The sequence below is a fragment of the Phyllobates terribilis genome, unplaced genomic scaffold (assembly GCF_046119375.1).
Source record: "Phyllobates terribilis strain yellow unplaced genomic scaffold, ASM4611937v1 Scaffold_540__1_contigs__length_1147954, whole genome shotgun sequence".
NCBI lineage: Eukaryota > Metazoa > Chordata > Amphibia > Anura > Dendrobatidae > Phyllobates > Phyllobates terribilis.
In genome coordinates, this window is record NW_027363300.1 from 660,691 (window position 1) to 677,968 (window position 17,278).

Below are 17,278 nucleotides of genomic sequence, written 5' to 3' on the forward strand. Positions count from 1 at the left end.
AAAGACTTGGCTTCGTAGCACGCCGCACCTTTGCCAATCATACTTTCTGAGCAACCCCCCCTATTCATGACCTCCGGGCTAGGAAGGGGAATTTTTATAAACCCGGTCGGAGGTCCGGTCAGCTTTGGGCTGAGAAACCAACACAGGCTCCAGCTCCACTAGGGTGGCAGCCTAGATGGAAGCTGGGAGCACGAAAACGGCTCTTCTCCGGCTTCGGCTAGGGAGAGCATCGGAGATCCCTGACCCTCGCTGTGGCCTTCTGGCTCGGAGGGATGGGGATGGTTTATTGGGGACCCTCTCCTCCGGGAAGGGTCCACATGAATCCTCGCCTCGTGCGCTGTTTGGTGTGACTTCGGTCACATTTTTCAGTGCCTTGGATGCAGCTTCAATCAAAAAATCTGTTCTTATCAGTTTAATATCTGATACGTCCCCTATCTGGGGACCATATATTAAATGGATTTTTAGAACAGGGAGATGGAAAAAGAGCTTGCTCTGTCCACTCCACGCATTGACCTGGTATTGCAGTATCTCCAGGACCGGTGCACCCCTTCTTTAATGCAGTTTCTAAAATCAGAAAGAATTGAATTCAATGTTTTTTGTTCATTTTGCTTGTTTGTCGGATTTGGGGATGGACTCTTTGGCTTTGCTTTTCTTCTCCTCATTGGATTTTTCATGTTCAAAGTTGCAGAAGCCAGATTACAAGCTCATTTTGGTTCAACTTCAGCAACTGTGCATTGCATTGCCATGTAATGTGATGCAATGCTATCTTTCTAGCTCTCCCTTTTTACTTCCTTTTGGATAAACAGACATATTAGGCAAGCATTTTGGAGCTTTCACCTAAATAACTACAGGTGGTGAGATAAGCTGCACAATATAATTGACCTTTCAGTATATTGTTGCACACACCATCTATTTAGCAAATGCCCTTGTTATCAACAGCAGCCTTTTAAACTCACCTGAGCTAACAGGTATGTGCGCTGGTTACTCTGCTGCGCTTAAAATTTCTTTTTTGGTTTGCTACAATGCCTTTTCTGAAACGTTGTCTCCTTCTGCTGGAACACTGACTTCTTTCATTTAATGCCTGCAGACTATAAAAGAGAACCCAACCCAAAAAGTTTGGTTGATTAGTCTGTGGCATTCTGTTAAACTGTTTCTTATGGCGGTCTCTGTGAGCTTCTCAGCGACATTCAGCCAGCCAGGTATCCTGCCTGCAGTAGATGGAATGTGGCAATGGAACGCTGGCTGCGCGTGTCATAATAGGCTCTGAGCCTTTATATACCTGTGCACAGCAGCAGCCACCTTCAGTCTGCTGCTGGACAGCCAGCAGCAGCAGCAGCAGGAGAGGTATGTAATCAGGAGCCCTCCTGCTAAGGGTAGACAGCTGCTCGTTCCACCCCACCCCCCGCCTTAATTGGTTCTCCTCCCTTCCAACGGTGTTGAGGCGGGTGGGAACAGCAGGGGGTGAAGGTGCTGTGTTTAAAGAGGTGCAGTTATGCAGATCTAAAACGCGTGGATTGCAGCAGCAGCAAGCCGAAAAGTGCAGGCATGTAAGGGATCTAGAGGTTGACAACATGTCTTCTTAACGGGAGTCCAGGAGCTCATCTCCACAAATGGACTTTTCAGGATCCTTGGGTGGCTCCGTAGTTTGAAACCAATTCTGGTTATCGCTTCTCGGCCTTTTGGCTAAGATCAAGTGTAGTATCTGTTCTTATCAGTTTAATATCTGATACGTCCCCTATCTGGGGACCATATATTAAATGGATTTTTACAACAGGGAGATGGAAAAAGAGCTTGCTCTGTCCACTCCACGCATTGACCTGGTATTGCAGTATCTCCAGGACCGGTGCACCCCTTCTTTAATGCAGTTTCTAAAATCAGAAAGAATTGAATTCAATGTTTTTTGTTCATTTTGCTTGTTTGTCGGATTTGGGGATGGACTCTTTGGCTTTGCTTTTCTTCTCCTCATTGGATTTTTCATGTTCAAAGTTGCAGAAGCCAGATTACAAGCTCATTTTGGTTCAACTTCAGCAACTGTGCATTGCATTGCCATGTAATGTGATGCAATGCTATCTTTCTAGCTCTCCCTTTTTACTTCCTTTTGGATAAACAGACATATTAGGCAAGCATTTTGGAGCTTTCACCTAAATAACTACAGGTGGTGAGATAAGCTGCACAATATAATTGACCTTTCAGTATATTGTTGCACACACACCATCTATTTAGCAAATGCCCTTGTTATCAACAGCAGCCTTTTAAACTCACCTGAGCTAACAGGTATGTGCGCTGGTTACTCTGCTGCGCTTAAAATTTCTTTTTTGGTTTGCTACAATGCCTTTTCTGAAACGTTGTCTCCTTCTGCTGGAACACTGACTTCTTTCATTTAATGCCTGCAGACTATAAAAGAGAACCCAACCCAAAAAGTTTGGTTGATTAGTCTGTGGCATTCTGTTAAACTGTTGCTTATGGCGGTCTCTGTGAGCTTCTCAGCGACATTCAGCCAGCCAGGTATCCTGCCTGCAGTAGATGGAATGTGGCAATGGAACACTGGCTGCGCGTGTCATAATAGGCTCTGAGCCTTTATATACCTGTGCACAGCAGCAGCCACCTTCAGTTTGCTGCTGGACAGCCAGCAGCAGCAGCAGCAGGAGAGGTATGTAATCAGGAGCCCTCCTGCTAAGGGTAGACAGCTGCTCGTTCCACCCCACCCCCCGCCTTAATTGGTTCTCCTCCCTTCCAACGGTGTTGAGGCGGGTGGGAACAGCAGGGGGTGAAGGTGCAGTGTTTAAAGAGGTGGAGTTATGCAGATCTAAAACGCGTGGATTGCAGCAGCAGCAAGCCGAAAAGTGCAGGCATGTAAGGGATCTAGAGGTTGACAACATGTCTTCTTAACGGGAGTCCAGGAGCTCATCTCCACAAATGGACTTTTCAGGATCCTTGGGTGGCTCCGTAGTTTGAAACCAATTCTGGTTATCGCTTCTCGGCCTTTTGGCTAAGATCAAGTGTAGTATCTGTTCTTATCAGTTTAATATCTGATACGTCCCCTATCTGGGGACCATATATTAAATGGATTTTTACAACAGGGAGATGGAAAAAGAGCTTGCTCTGTCCACTCCACGCATTGACCTGGTATTGCAGTATCTCCAGGACCGGTGCACCCCTTCTTTAATGCAGTTTCTAAAATCAGAAAGAATTGAATTCAATGTTTTTTGTTCATTTTGCTTGTTTGTCGGATTTGGGGATGGACTCTTTGGCTCTGCTTTTCTTCTCCTCATTGGATTTTTCATGTTCAAAGTTGCAGAAGCCAGATTACAAGCTCATTTTGGTTCAACTTCAGCAACTGTGCATTGCATTGCCATGTAATGTGATGCAATGCTATCTTTCTAGCTCTCCCTTTTTACTTCCTTTTGGATAAACAGACATATTAGGCAAGCATTTTGGAGCTTTCACCTAAATAACTACAGGTGGTGAGATAAGCTGCACAATATAATTGACCTTTCAGTATATTGTTGCACACACACCATCTATTTAGCAAATGCCCTTGTTATCAACAGCAGCCTTTTAAACTCACCTGAGCTAACAGGTATGTGCGCTGGTTACTCTGCTGCGCTTAAAATTTCTTTTTTGGTTTGCTACAATGCCTTTTCTGAAACGTTGTCTCCTTCTGCTGGAACACTGACTTCTTTCATTTAATGCCTGCAGACTATGAAAGAGAACCCAACCCAAAAAGTTTGGTTGATTAGTCTGTGGCATTCTGTTAAACTGTTGCTTATGGCGGTCTCTGTGAGCTTCTCAGCGACATTCAGCCAGCCAGGTATCCTGCCTGCAGTAGATGGAATGTGGCAATGGAACGCTGGCTGCGCGTGTCATAATAAGCTCTGAGCCTTTATATACCTGTGCACAGCAGCAGCCACCTTCAGTCTGCTGCTGGACAGCCAGCAGCAGCAGCAGGAGAGGTATGTAATCAGGAGCCCTCCTGCTAAGGGTAGACAGCTGCTCGTTCCACCCCACCCCCCGCCTTAATTGGTTCTCCTCCCTTCCAACGGTGTTGAGGCGGGTGGGAACAGCAGGGGGTGAAGGTGCTGTGTTTAAAGAGGTGGAGTTATGCAGATCTAAAACGCGTGGATTGCAGCAGCAGCAAGCCGAAAAGTGCAGGCATGTAAGGGATCTAGAGGTTGACAACATGTCTTCTTAACGGGAGTCCAGGAGCTCATCTCCACAAATGGACTTTTCAGGATCCTTGGGTGGCTCCGTAGTTTGAAACCAATTCTGGTTATCGCTTCTCGGCCTTTTGGCTAAGATCAAGTGTACTATCTGTTCTTATCAGTTTAATATCTGATACGTCCCCTATCTGGGGACCATATATTAAATGGATTTTTAGAACAGGGAGATGGAAAAAGAGCTTGCTCTGTCCACTCCACGCATTGACCTGGTATTGCAGTATCTCCAGGACCGGTGCACCCCTTCTTTAATGCAGTTTCTAAAATCAGAAAGAATTGAATTCAATGTTTTTTGTTCATTTTGCTTGTTTGTCGGATTTGGGGATGGACTCTTTGGCTTTGCTTTTCTTCTCCTCATTGGATTTTTCATGTTCAAAGTTGCAGAAGCCAGATTACAAGCTCATTTTGGTTCAACTTCAGCAACTGTGCATTGCATTGCCATGTAATGTGATGCAATGCTATCTTTCTAGCTCTCCCTTTTTACTTCCTTTTGGATAAACAGACATATTAGGCAAGCATTTTGGAGCTTTCACCTAAATAACTACAGGTGGTGAGATAAGCTGCACAATATAATTGACCTTTCAGTATATTGTTGCACACACACCATCTATTTAGCAAATGCCCTTGTTATCAACAGCAGCCTTTTAAACTCACCTGAGCTAACAGGTATGTGCGCTGGTTACTCTGCTGCGCTTAAAATTTCTTTTTTGGTTTGCTACAATGCCTTTTCTGAAACGTTGTCTCCTTCTGCTGGAACACTGACTTCTTTCATTTAATGCCTGCAGACTATAAAAGAGAACCCAACCCAAAAAGTTTGGTTGATTAGTCTGTGGCATTCTGTTAAACTGTTGCTTATGGCGGTCTCTGTGAGCTTCTCAGCGACATTCAGCCAGCCAGGTATCCTGCCTGCAGTAGATGGAATGTGGCAATGGAACGCTGGCTGCGCGTGTCATAATAGGCTCTGAGCCTTTATATACCTGTGCACAGCAGCAGCCACCTTCAGTCTGCTGCTGGACAGCCAGCAGCAGCAGCAGCAGTAGAGGTATGTAATCAGGAGCCCTCCTGCTAAGGGTAGACAGCTGCTCGTTCCACCCCACCCCCTGCCTTAATTGGTTCTCCTCCCTTCCAACGGTGTTGAGGCGGGTGGGAACAGCAGGGGGTTAAGGTGCTGTGTTTAAAGAGGTGGAGTTATGCAGATCTAAAATGCGTGGATTGCAGCAGCAGCAAGCCGAAAAGTGCAGGCATGTAAGGGATCTAGAGGTTGACAACATGTCTTCTTAACGGGAGTCCAGGAGCTCATCTCCACAAATGGACTTTTCAGGATCCTTGGGTGGCTCCGTAGTGTGAAACCAATTCTGGTTATCGCTTCTCGGCCTTTTGGCTAAGATCAAGTGTAGTATCTGTTCTTATCAGTTTAATATCTGATACGTCCCCTATCTGGGGACCATATATTAAATGGATTTTTAGAACAGGGAGATGGAAAAAGAGCTTGCTCTGCCCACTCCACGCATTGACCTGGTATTGCAGTATCTCCAGGACCGGTGCACCCCTTCTTTAATGCAGTTTCTAAAATCAGAAAGAATTGAATTCAATGTTTTTTGTTCATTTTGCTTGTTTGTCGGATTTGGGGATGGACTCTTTGGCTTTGCTTTTCTTCTCCTCATTGGATTTTTCATGTTCAAAGTTGCAGAAGCCAGATTACAAGCTCATTTTGGTTCAACTTCAGCAACTGTGCATTGCATTGCCATGTAATGTGATGCAATGCTATCTTTCTAGCTCTCCCTTTTTACTTCCTTTTGGATAAACAGACATATTAGGCAAGCATTTTGGAGCTTTCACCTAAATAACTACAGGTGGTGAGATAAGCTGCACAATATAATTGACCTTTCAGTATATTGTTGCACACACACCATCTATTTAGCAAATGCCCTTGTTATCAACAGCAGCCTTTTAAACTCACCTGAGCTAACAGGTATGTGCGCTGGTTACTCTGCTGCGCTTAAAATTTCTTTTTTGGTTTGCTACAATGCCTTTTCTGAAACGTTGTCTCCTTCTGCTGGAACACTGACTTCTTTCATTTAATGCCTGCAGACTATAAAAGAGAACCCAACCCAAAAAGTTTGGTTGATTAGTCTGTGGCATTCTGTTAAACTGTTGCTTATGGCGGTCTCTGTGAGCTTCTCAGCAACATTCAGCCAGCCAGGTATCCTGCCTGCAGTAGATGGAATGTGGCAATGGAACGCTGGCTGCGCGTGTCATAATAGGCTCTGAGCCTTTATATACCTGTGCACAGCAGCAGCCACCTTCAGTCTGCTGCTGGACAGCCAGCAGCAGCAGCAGCAGGAGAGGTATGTAATCAGGAGCCCTCCTGCTAAGGGTAGACAGCTGCTCGTTCCACCCCACCCCCCGCCTTAATTGGTTCTCCTCCCTTCCAACGGTGTTGAGGCGGGTGGGAACAGCAGGGGGTGAAGGTGCTGTGTTTAAAGAGGTGGAGTTATGCAGATCTAAAACGCGTGGATTGCAGCAGCAGCAAGCCGAAAAGTGCAGGCATGTAAGGGATCTAGAGGTTGACAACATGTCTTCTTAACGGGAGTCCAGGAGCTCATCTCCACAAATGGACTTTTCAGGATCCTTGGGTGGCTCCGTAGTTTGAAACCAATTCTGGTTATCGCTTCTCGGCCTTTTGGCTAAGATCAAGTGTAGTATCTGTTCTTTTAAGAACACAAGAGCTACGATTTACACTTGACGAGAGCGATCGAACTCGGAAGGAGAAGAGCTTCGGAGCCCAGCTGACATCGGAGAACGAAGGCGGATATCGGTGGGAGGAAGAAGCTCTAAAGAATCCAGAAGAAGACGAAGACTCGGAGAAGAATCGGGCTGTCCTGTGGAATCTTCGAGGAAGAAAATCATCGAGACAAAGACCTTTCAGGGAATTTGTCCAGAACACGACGGGAGAAGAATCTGCATAGCTCCACCCATTCCGGGAAGAGTTCCAGATCCAGCTCCAAGAAGTAACTGCAGGAGGAAAGCCATGGCAAGCGCTGCGAGGAAGGCCGAAAAGAAGAGCCTGGAGCTGGGGACAGCCAGGAGGGCCCAGCCAGGAGCCGATTCTGACCCCAAGGACTCTGCCTCCACGACTGGCCAGCAGAAGGGACCCCAGAAGCCCCGCCACGAAGCTCCAGCCCTGGAGCCATGGATGCGGCAGACGGTGGCCCTGAAGCTGAAGGAAGTGGATGGGAGGGTGCCGGACATGTCCTCGGACGTGTTCTGCCAGAAGATGCTGCTGGATCGAGGCTTCTCCAGGTCGGACACCCTCAGCATCCAGACCTTCTTGACGGGGATCTTCTTCGTCACCTTCGCCACTGTGAACACCTGCAGGAGGTTCTGGGAAATGGTAAGCGCAAGAGGACCGGATAATTCTTTCTCTGCCTTTACAGGTAGCTGCCCTATCCAGAGGGATGAAAGGAGGATCACGGTCTCCATGCGCAACCCGCACACCCCAGGCCAAGACATCTGTACCTTCCTGAGACGCTTCTGTTTGGTTGTGAAGGAACCCTCTCACATCCTGAATGGACTCGGCTTCTGGACAGGTAAGTGGGCGGTGACCGTTAGACTTCACAGGGACCTGGCGTACTCAGACGGACTTCGGCACCTGCCCCCGACAGTCTCCCTGGGCAACTCCTACGGCCTCATCTATTACCCGGACATGCCGCGGAACTGCAGGAGATGCGGCAAGAACGGCCACGAGATGAAGGACTGCAAGGAGGATGCCTGCAGGATTTGTCGAGTGACGGGACACAGCTCGAAGGACTGCCCGAAGAAGACGTCCTGCAACCTGTGTGGGCTGGCGGCTCATCTGTACAAGGATTGCCCCAGGCGTGAGAGATCCTGGGCATCGGTGGTTGCGACGACCCCAGCTACGGAGGACAAGGCCCCGACGACCAGGCCTGTGAAGGTCAAGGACGCGACGACCAAGGCCCCAGCGGCCAAGGCCGAGACGACCAAGGCCAAAGCGGTCAAGGAGTCGGTGGCCAAAGCCCCAGCGACGGTCCCAGCAGCTCCGAAGCAGAAGAAAAAGTCAAAGGAGGGTAAGAGTTCTGTCACCCCTCTCTCGATCCCTCCCCCTGCCACCCCCGTCCAATCCCCCCCCACCCCGGCCACCCCTGCTGAGGATTCCACTTCCTCTTCCTCCTTCCCCTACTCCTCAGCAGGTGTCCTTTCCCCTGCCCCGGCAGCCACTCTCCCTCCCCAGACCATGGTAGCGGTGGAATTAACCTTTCCTCCACCCGCCGCTATCTATTCCGAGGAGGATTTTCCCCTTCTTGTCTCCCCAGTTCCAACCCGGGGAAAGAGGAAGGTGGAGGACAGCCCTGCTACTGAATCCTCCAAAAAGAAGATTCTGGATTTCGTAGGCGAAAAGGAGGATACCCTCCCTGAGCCAGAAGAGATGGAGCACATGGTTGAGACCCTGGTGGCCGAGCCAGAAGAGGAGGAACTGGTGGTCGCCGAGATCGAGGCCGCGCTGCTTGACCAGATGGAGGAAGAGGGCCTGCTGGTGATCCCGTCACCAGCAGTCAACACCGACGAGGGACCACCCGACCGGAGTGGTAACTAAGGTGTATTGCCTGCGCTAACTTTTTCTTTTTTCCCTACATGATGGCTAATATTAACTTATTTTCCATTAATGTCAGGAGCATCAAGGACAAGTTCAGACGTCAGACTATTTATGCCTTCCTTACTTCCCAGTTGTGTGATGTTTATATGTTGCAGGAATGTTCCCTTCCCTCCTCTAGGTCCTTCAAACATCTGGCCAGGGAGTGGTCCCACGGTCCATCCTACTGGTCCGGTGGGGGTGACTGCAAGTCTGCGGGGGTCGCAATTCTGATCAGGGGGGGCGCATTCACGCTTGAGTCCGTCCAGGAGCTCATCTGCGGCAGGGCTCTTGTTGTAGATGGCAACTGGGCGGGAGAACCTGTCAGGTTCATCAACGTGTATGCGTCCCCACTGAAGAATGAGCGTTTGGAGCTTTTCCAGACCCTGCGGCTTCAGCTTGCCACCACCAGGACCTTAGTGATGGCCGGGGATTTCAACTGCCCCATCGAGGAGGACGGTCGTAGTTCTGGCACATCTGCCAAGTTGGACATCACGTCCAAGCTGCTCATCGAGATGGTAACCGAGGCCTCTCTTCAGGACGTGGTGGGCTCCATGGGGAGAGGCTCCACGAACTATTCGTGGAGCCGACCCGATGGCTCACTCCGCTCCAGGATTGACTTTGTGTTCACCTCTCGGGCAGTCAGGCAGAGTAGGCACTCGATGGTCTCCTGCTTCTTCTCCGACCACAGAGCCATTCACTTACAAGGTGTCCTCGGCGACGGTTTTCCGTCCGGCCCCGGCTCCTGGAAGCTGAATTGTGCTCTGCTGGCTCAGGATGAAGTCGTGGAGGAGCTGAGAGCAGCCTACGCAATGTGGCAGTCCTACAAGGGTAGCTTCCAAACAGTCTCTGATTGGTGGGAATATGTTAAACTTGAGTTTCGCTGTTTCTTTCAGGCCAAGGGTCGACAACAGGCGTGTGAGAAGAGGAGGGACTTCAGAGGGCTGCAGCGCGAGCTGCGGTCGCTGCAGGACCTTCTTCACTGCGGCTGGGACGTGAGGGAGGAGCTGGAGGAGACCAAGAAGAGCCTGAAAAGGCACTTTGAGGAGGAGTCCAAGCGAATCATCTTCCGTTCCAAAGTGGAGAATCTGGAGAAGGGTGAGAAATGTAACTCATTCTTTTTCAGGAAACTTCATGCCGGTCACACGCCCCTGAACGAGCTGCGAGACGAGAGCGGAAACATGCGACGTGGGAAGGAGGACGTGATGAGGGTCGTCAGCGACTTCTACAGCGAACTCTACTCCCACAAGACTACCGACCCCGACGCTGCTGATAAGTTCCTGTCAGGTATCACTAACCATCTTGATCCTGCAGGCACGGCAGCCTTGGACAAACCTCTGATGGTGGGCGAATTGCTCTCTGCCGCTAAATCCTTTAGGACCGGCAGGACCCCGGGCAGTGATGGTCTTCCAGCGGAGCTCTATGTAGCGCTGGGAGACCTCATCTGTCCGGACCTGTTGGACCTGTACGAGGAGATGGTGGTGGAGGGTAGAATGCCTCCATCTTTGAGGGAAGGAATGGTCACGATCCTGTACAAGCGGAAGGGAGAGAGGTGCGACCTGAGGAATTGGCGTCCCATCACTCTGCTCAACGTGGACTACAAGATCCTGGCCAAGACGATGGCGACACGACTTAAGACGGTCATCGGACGGATCATCCACCCGGACCAGACCTGCGGCATCCCTGGACGTCGCATCGCAGACAGCCTCGCTCTCGTGCGGGACACGGTCGAGTACATCAAGGTCCGCCGCGCACACGCGGCCCTGGTCTCCTTGGATCAGGAGAAGGCCTTCGACCGGGTTTCCCACGAGTTCATGGGCCGAGCTCTGCACCGGTTAGGTTTGGGTAACATGTTTTGTTCGTATGTCCGTCTGATGTATTTTGATATCCACAGCTCGGTGTTGGTGAACGGCTGGAAGACTGACCCCTTCCCTGTCCTCTCTGGGGTCAGACAAGGCTGCCCTCTATCACCTCTTCTTTTTGTTTGTGTTATAGAACTCTTCGCAGAGGCTATCCGGCAGAATGGAGAGATCAGAGGGATCACCGCACCGGGTCCGGGACGACACGAGGTCAAGTGCTCGCTCTACATGGACGACGTCACCGTCTTCTGCGCTGATCGTGGTTCAGTCGACGCCCTCGTCCAGACGTGTGAGAGGTTCGGCCGGGCTTCAGGGGCCAAAGTCAACTGCAGGAAGTCGGAAGCCATGCTCTTTGGGGATTGGCAGCCGGCCTCCTCCGCCCCCTTCCCCTTCAACATTCAACCGGATTTCCTCAAGGTGCTGGGAGTCTGGTTCGGGAAGGAAGGAGCGGCCCTCAAGTCCTGGCAAGAACGCTTGGCCAAGGTGAAGCAACGGATCGGACTCTGGAGCCTCAGACACCTCACTTGTGAGGGTAAGGCACTCGTCCTGCGTAATGAGGTCCTGCCCGTCTTGCAGTACACGGCGCAGGCCTGGCCCCCACACGTCACTGTGTGCAGGGCCATTACCAGGACAGTGTTTCACTTTGTCTGGGGATCCAAGATGGACAGAGTCAGGCGGGCCGTCATGTACAAGGAGCCTCGCAAGGGTGGGAAGGGCGTTCCAGATATCCCCACCCTCCTGCGATCCTCTTTTGTGTGTGATTGTGTCCGCCGGACTTTGCAAGTCAAGAATGGCTCCGCGGGCAGGTCCATGTCTCGCTTCTTCCTGCTTTCTCTTTGGAGGCGACTCGGCTTTGACAAGTGGGACAGCTCCTTCCCCTACAACTGGACGACGCCATGGTTCTACGGAGACGTCGTTCGATTTGTGGGGGAGCATCAACTGGAGGGACTCAAGCCCGACTTGTGGAAGCCCAAAACTATCCACAAGATAATCAGAGCCAAGGATGACGTGGAGAACATCACAGGACTTCACCAGGACACGCTGGAGACTGTGTGGACAAATGTGTCGTCTGACAGGCTGACCAACGGGCACAAGGACTTGTCGTGGATGGCGATTCAGGGCGGACTGCCCGTCCGGTCATTCATGCATGCCCGGAACCTGTGCAAGACCCGGTACTGCCCAAGGTGCCCCTTCGTGGAGGAAACATCTTTGCACACTTTTTGGGACTGCGGATTTGCACAGCGCCTATTGACTGCACTTGAGGACGACCTGAGGAACTCTGTCCCCAGGGCGAGCCTATCGCACCATTCTGTGCTTTACGGACTCTTCCCTGGGGTTCATACCGTCGGAGCCATCCAGGAGGCTTGGCGCCTTATGAACTGCTTCAAGGATGCCGTTTGGGTCGCCAGGAACCGGCTCATCTTGAGGAGGGAGAGGATGTCCATCCAGGACTGCCGCAGGCTGATCCACAGCCTGCTCAGAGACTATTCCATCATGGACGGTCCGGAGGACGAGGACGAGGACTAAACCCCTCCTCCCCCTCTCCCCTTATGTGTCTTGTCTTTCAATAAAGCTTCGGGCCTGTGATTTTCCCCTCCCCATCCCCTTTTTCCCAATCCCCATCCCTTATCACGGTTCGTCGTACTGTATTGATTGACATGCTTTTTCTTTCAGATTGAGTGTTTTGTGTAGCATAGGGGTGTGATGTGTCTAGTTAGTGCGTCGTATCCTCATGCTATGTAAATATGATGTAGAATTCTGTGTGTACTGGGCTGCGGCACTGTACACTGTCTGTTAACTTATTTTTTGTGCTAATAAAAGATATATTCAATCAAAAAAAAAAATCTGTTCTTATCAGTTTAATATCTGATACGTCCCCTATCTGGGGACCATATATTAAATGGATTTTTAGAACAGGGAGATGGAAAAAGAGCTTGCTCTGTCCACTCCACGCATTGACCTGGTATTGCAGTATCTCCAGGACCGGAGCACCCCTTCTTTAATGCAGTTTCTAAAATCAGAAAGAATTGAATTCAATGTTTTTTGTTCATTTTGCTTGTTTGTCGGATTTGGGGATGGACTCTTTGGCTTTGCTTTTCTTCTCCTCATTGGATTTTTCATGTTCAAAGTTGCAGAAGCCAGATTACAAGCTCATTTTGGTTCAACTTCAGCAACTGTGCATTGCATTGCCATGTAATGTGATGCAATGCTATCTTTCTAGCTCTCCCTTTTTACTTCCTTTTGGATAAACAGACATATTAGGCAAGCATTTTGGAGCTTTCACCTAAATAACTACAGGTGGTGAGATAAGCTGCACAATATAATTGACCTTTCAGTATATTGTTGCACACACACCATCTATTTAGCAAATGCCCTTGTTATCAACAGCAGCCTTTTAAACTCACCTGAGCTAACAGGTATGTGCGCTGGTTACTCTGCTGCGCTTAAAATTTCTTTTTTGGTTTGCTACAATGCCTTTTCTGAAACGTTGTCTCCTTCTGCTGGAACACTGACTTCTTTCATTTAATGCCTGCAGACTATAAAAGAGAACCCAACCCAAAAAGTTTGGTTGATTAGTCTGTGGCATTCTGTTAAACTGTTGCTTATGGCGGTCTCTGTGAGCTTCTCAGCGACATTCAGCCAGCCAGGTACCCTGCCTGCAGTAGATGGAATGTGGCAATGGAACGCTGGCTGCGCGTGTCATAATAGGCTCTGAGCCTTTATATACCTGTGCACAGCAGCAGCCACCTTCAGTCTGCTGCTGGACAGCCAGCAGCAGCAGCAGCAGGAGAGGTATGTAATCAGGAGCCCTCCTGCTAAGGGTAGACAGCTGCTCGTTCCACCCCACCCCCCGCCTTAATTGGTTCTCCTCCCTTCCAACGGTGTTGAGGCGGGTGGGAACAGCAGGGGGTGAAGGTGCTGTGTTTAAAGAGGTGGAGTTATGCAGATCTAAAACGCGTGGATTGCAGCAGCAGCAAGCCGAAAAGTGCAGGCATGTAAGGGATCTAGAGGTTGACAACATGTCTTCTTAACGGGAGTCCAGGAGCTCATCTCCACAAATGGACTTTTCAGGATCCTTGGGTGGCTCCGTAGTTTGAAACCAATTCTGGTTATCGCTTCTCGGCCTTTTGGCTAAGATCAAGTGTAGTATCTGTTCTTATCAGTTTAATATCTGATACGTCCCCTATCTGGGGACCATATATTAAATGGATTTTTAGAACAGGGAGATGGAAAAAGAGCTTGCTCTGTCCACTCCACGCATTGACCTGGTATTGCAGTATCTCCAGGACCGGTGCACCCCTTCTTTAATGCAGTTTCTAAAATCAGAAAGAATTGAATTCAATGTTTTTTGTTCATTTTGCTTGTTTGTCGGATTTGGGGATGGACTCTTTGGCTTTGCTTTTCTTCTCCTCATTGGATTTTTCATGTTCAAAGTTGCAGAAGCCAGATTACAAGCTCATTTTGGTTCAACTTCAGCAACTGTGCATTGCATTGCCATGTAATGTGATGCAATGCTATCTTTCTAGCTCTCCCTTTTTACTTCCTTTTGGATAAACAGACATATTAGGCAAGCATTTTGGAGCTTTCACCTAAATAACTACAGGTGGTGAGATAAGCTGCACAATATAATTGACCTTTCAGTATATTGTTGCACACACACCATCTATTTAGCAAATGCCCTTGTTATCAACAGCAGCCTTTTAAACTCACCTGAGCTAACAGGTATGTGCGCTGGTTACTCTGCTGCGCTTAAAATTTCTTTTTTGGTTTGCTACAATGCCTTTTCTGAAACGTTGTCTCCTTCTGCTGGAACACTGACTTCTTTCATTTAATGCCTGCAGACTATAAAAGAGAACCCAACCCAAAAAGTTTGGTTGATTAGTCTGTGGCATTCTGTTAAACTGTTGCTTATGGCGGTCTCTGTGAGCTTCTCAGCGACATTCAGCCAGCCAGGTACCCTGCCTGCAGTAGATGGAATGTGGCAATGGAACGCTGGCTGCGCGTGTCATAATAGGCTCTGAGCCTTTATATACCTGTGCACAGCAGCAGCCACCTTCAGTCTGCTGCTGGACAGCCAGCAGCAGCAGCAGCAGGAGAGGTATGTAATCAGGAGCCCTCCTGCTAAGGGTAGACAGCTGCTCGTTCCACCCCACCCCCCGCCTTAATTGGTTCTCCTCCCTTCCAACGGTGTTGAGGCGGGTGGGAACAGCAGGGGGTGAAGGTGCTGTGTTTAAAGAGGTGGAGTTATGCAGATCTAAAACGCGTGGATTGCAGCAGCAGCAAGCCGAAAAGTGCAGGCATGTAAGGGATCTAGAGGTTGACAACATGTCTTCTTAACGGGAGTCCAGGAGCTCATCTCCACAAATGGACTTTTCAGGATCCTTGGGTGGCTCCGTAGTTTGAAACCAATTCTGGTTATCGCTTCTCGGCCTTTTGGCTAAGATCAAGTGTAGTATCTGTTCTTATCAGTTTAATATCTGATACGTCCCCTATCTGGGGACCATATATTAAATGGATTTTTAGAACAGGGAGATGGAAAAAGAGCTTACTCTGTCCACTCCACGCATTGACCTGGTATTGCAGTATCTCCAGGACCGGTGCACCCCTTCTTTAATGCAGTTTCTAAAATCAGAAAGAATTGAATTCAATGTTTTTTGTTCATTTTGCTTGTTTGTCGGATTTGGGGATGGACTCTTTGGCTTTGCTTTTCTTCTCCTCATTGGATTTTTCATGTTCAAAGTTGCAGAAGCCAGATTACAAGCTCATTTTGGTTCAACTTCAGCAACTGTGCATTGCATTGCCATGTAATGTGATGCAATGCTAACTTTCTAGCTCTCCCTTTTTACTTCCTTTTGGATAAACAGACATATTAGGCAAGCATTTTGGAGCTTTCACCTAAAAACCTACAGGTGGTGAGATAAGCTGCACAATATAATTGACCTTTCAGTATATTGTTGCACACACACCATCTATTTAGCAAATGCCCTTGTTATCAACAGCAGCCTTTTAAACTCACCTGAGCTAACAGGTATGTGCGCTGGTTACTCTGCTGCGCTTAAAATTTCTTTTTTGGTTTGCTACAATGCCTTTTCTGAAACGTTGTCTCCTTCTGCTGGAACACTGACTTCTTTCATTTAATGCCTGCAGACTATAAAAGAGAACCCAACCCAAAAAGTTTGGTTGATTAGTCTGTGGCATTCTGTTAAACTGTTGCTTATGGCGGTCTCTGTGAGCTTCTCAGCGACATTCAGCCAGCCAGGTATCCTGCCTGCAGTAGATGGAATGTGGCAATGGAACGCTGGCTGCGCGTGTCATAATAGGCTCTGAGCCTTTATATACCTGTGCACAGCAGCAGCCACCTTCAGTCTGCTGCTGGACAGCCAGCAGCAGCAGCAGCAGGAGAGGTATGTAATCAGGAGCCCTCCTGCTAAGGGTAGACAGCTGCTCGTTCCACCCCACCCCCCGCCTTAATTGGTTCTCCTCCCTTCCAACGGTGTTGAGGCGGGTGGGAACAGCAGGGGGTGAAGGTGCTGTGTTTAAAGAGGTGGAGTTATGCAGATCTAAAACGCGTGGATTGCAGCAGCAGCAAGCCGAAAAGTGCAGGCATGTAAGGGATCTAGAGGTTGACAACATGTCTTCTTAACGGGAGTCCAGGAGCTCATCTCCACAAATGGACTTTTCAGGATCCTTGGGTGGCTCCGTAGTTTGAAACCAATTCTGGTTATCGCTTCTCGGCCTTTTGGCTAAGATCAAGTGTAGTATCTGTTCTTATCAGTTTAATATCTGATACGTCCCCTATCTGGGGACCATATATTAAATGGATTTTTAGAACAGGGAGATGGAAAAAGAGCTTGCTCTGTCCACTCCACGCATTGACCTGGTATTGCAGTATCTCCAGGACCGGTGCACCCCTTCTTTAATGCAGTTTCTAAAATCAGAAAGAATTGAATTCAATGTTTTTTGTTCATTTTGCTTGTTTGTCGGATTTGGGGATGGACTCTTTGGCTTTGCTTTTCTTCTCCTCATTGGATTTTTCATGTTCAAAGTTGCAGAAGCCAGATTACAAGCTCATTTTGGTTCAACTTCAGCAACTGTGCATTGCATTGCCATGTAATGTGATGCAATGCTATCTTTCTAGCTCTCCCTTTTTACTTCCTTTTGGATAAACAGACATATTAGGCAAGCATTTTGGAGCTTTCACCTAAATAACTACAGGTGGTGAGATAAGCTGCACAATATAATTGACCTTTCAGTATATTGTTGCACACACACCATCTATTTAGCAAATGCCCTTGTTATCAACAGCAGCCTTTTAAACTCACCTGAGCTAACAGGTATGTGCGCTGGTTACTCTGCTGCGCTTAAAATTTCTTTTTTGGTTTGCTACAATGCCTTTTCTGAAACGTTGTCTCCTTCTGCTGGAACACTGACTTCTTTCATTTAATGCCTGCAGACTATAAAAGAGAACCCAACCCAAAAAGTTTGGTTGATTAGTCTGTGGCATTCTGTTAAACTGTTGCTTATGGCGGTCTCTGTGAGCTTCTCAGCGA

At 48.7% G+C, this 17,278-nt stretch overlaps 9 non-coding genes and 1 pseudogene across 9 annotated transcripts; all 10 read left to right on the forward strand.

Annotated features, from left to right (window-relative positions):
- Window positions 1–368: 368 nt before the first annotated feature.
- On the forward strand, window positions 369–550 carry LOC141232467 (U2 spliceosomal RNA). Its single transcript, XR_012298717.1, has one exon. It is a non-coding gene; the product is annotated as a U2 spliceosomal RNA (small nuclear RNA).
- A 1,113-nt stretch (window positions 551–1,663) lies between these two features.
- LOC141233098 (U2 spliceosomal RNA) lies at window positions 1,664–1,854 on the forward strand. The gene has a single exon (XR_012299262.1). It is a non-coding gene; the product is annotated as a U2 spliceosomal RNA (small nuclear RNA).
- Window positions 1,855–2,969: 1,115 nt separating this feature from the next.
- LOC141233099 (U2 spliceosomal RNA) lies at window positions 2,970–3,160 on the forward strand. The gene has a single exon (XR_012299263.1). It is a non-coding gene; the product is annotated as a U2 spliceosomal RNA (small nuclear RNA).
- Window positions 3,161–4,272: 1,112 nt separating this feature from the next.
- On the forward strand, window positions 4,273–4,463 carry LOC141232425 (U2 spliceosomal RNA). Its single transcript, XR_012298676.1, has one exon. It is a non-coding gene; the product is annotated as a U2 spliceosomal RNA (small nuclear RNA).
- Window positions 4,464–5,578: 1,115 nt separating this feature from the next.
- LOC141232547 (U2 spliceosomal RNA) lies at window positions 5,579–5,769 on the forward strand. Its single transcript, XR_012298780.1, has one exon. It is a non-coding gene; the product is annotated as a U2 spliceosomal RNA (small nuclear RNA).
- Window positions 5,770–6,884: 1,115 nt separating this feature from the next.
- LOC141232569 (U2 spliceosomal RNA) lies at window positions 6,885–6,974 on the forward strand (annotated as a pseudogene).
- Window positions 6,975–12,526: 5,552 nt separating this feature from the next.
- Window positions 12,527–12,724, forward strand: LOC141232511 (U2 spliceosomal RNA). The gene has a single exon (XR_012298756.1). It is a non-coding gene; the product is annotated as a U2 spliceosomal RNA (small nuclear RNA).
- A 1,115-nt stretch (window positions 12,725–13,839) lies between these two features.
- Window positions 13,840–14,030, forward strand: LOC141232821 (U2 spliceosomal RNA). The gene has a single exon (XR_012298998.1). It is a non-coding gene; the product is annotated as a U2 spliceosomal RNA (small nuclear RNA).
- Window positions 14,031–15,145: 1,115 nt separating this feature from the next.
- Window positions 15,146–15,336, forward strand: LOC141232443 (U2 spliceosomal RNA). The gene has a single exon (XR_012298694.1). It is a non-coding gene; the product is annotated as a U2 spliceosomal RNA (small nuclear RNA).
- Window positions 15,337–16,451: 1,115 nt separating this feature from the next.
- Window positions 16,452–16,642, forward strand: LOC141232822 (U2 spliceosomal RNA). Its single transcript, XR_012298999.1, has one exon. It is a non-coding gene; the product is annotated as a U2 spliceosomal RNA (small nuclear RNA).
- Window positions 16,643–17,278: the final 636 nt, after the last annotated feature.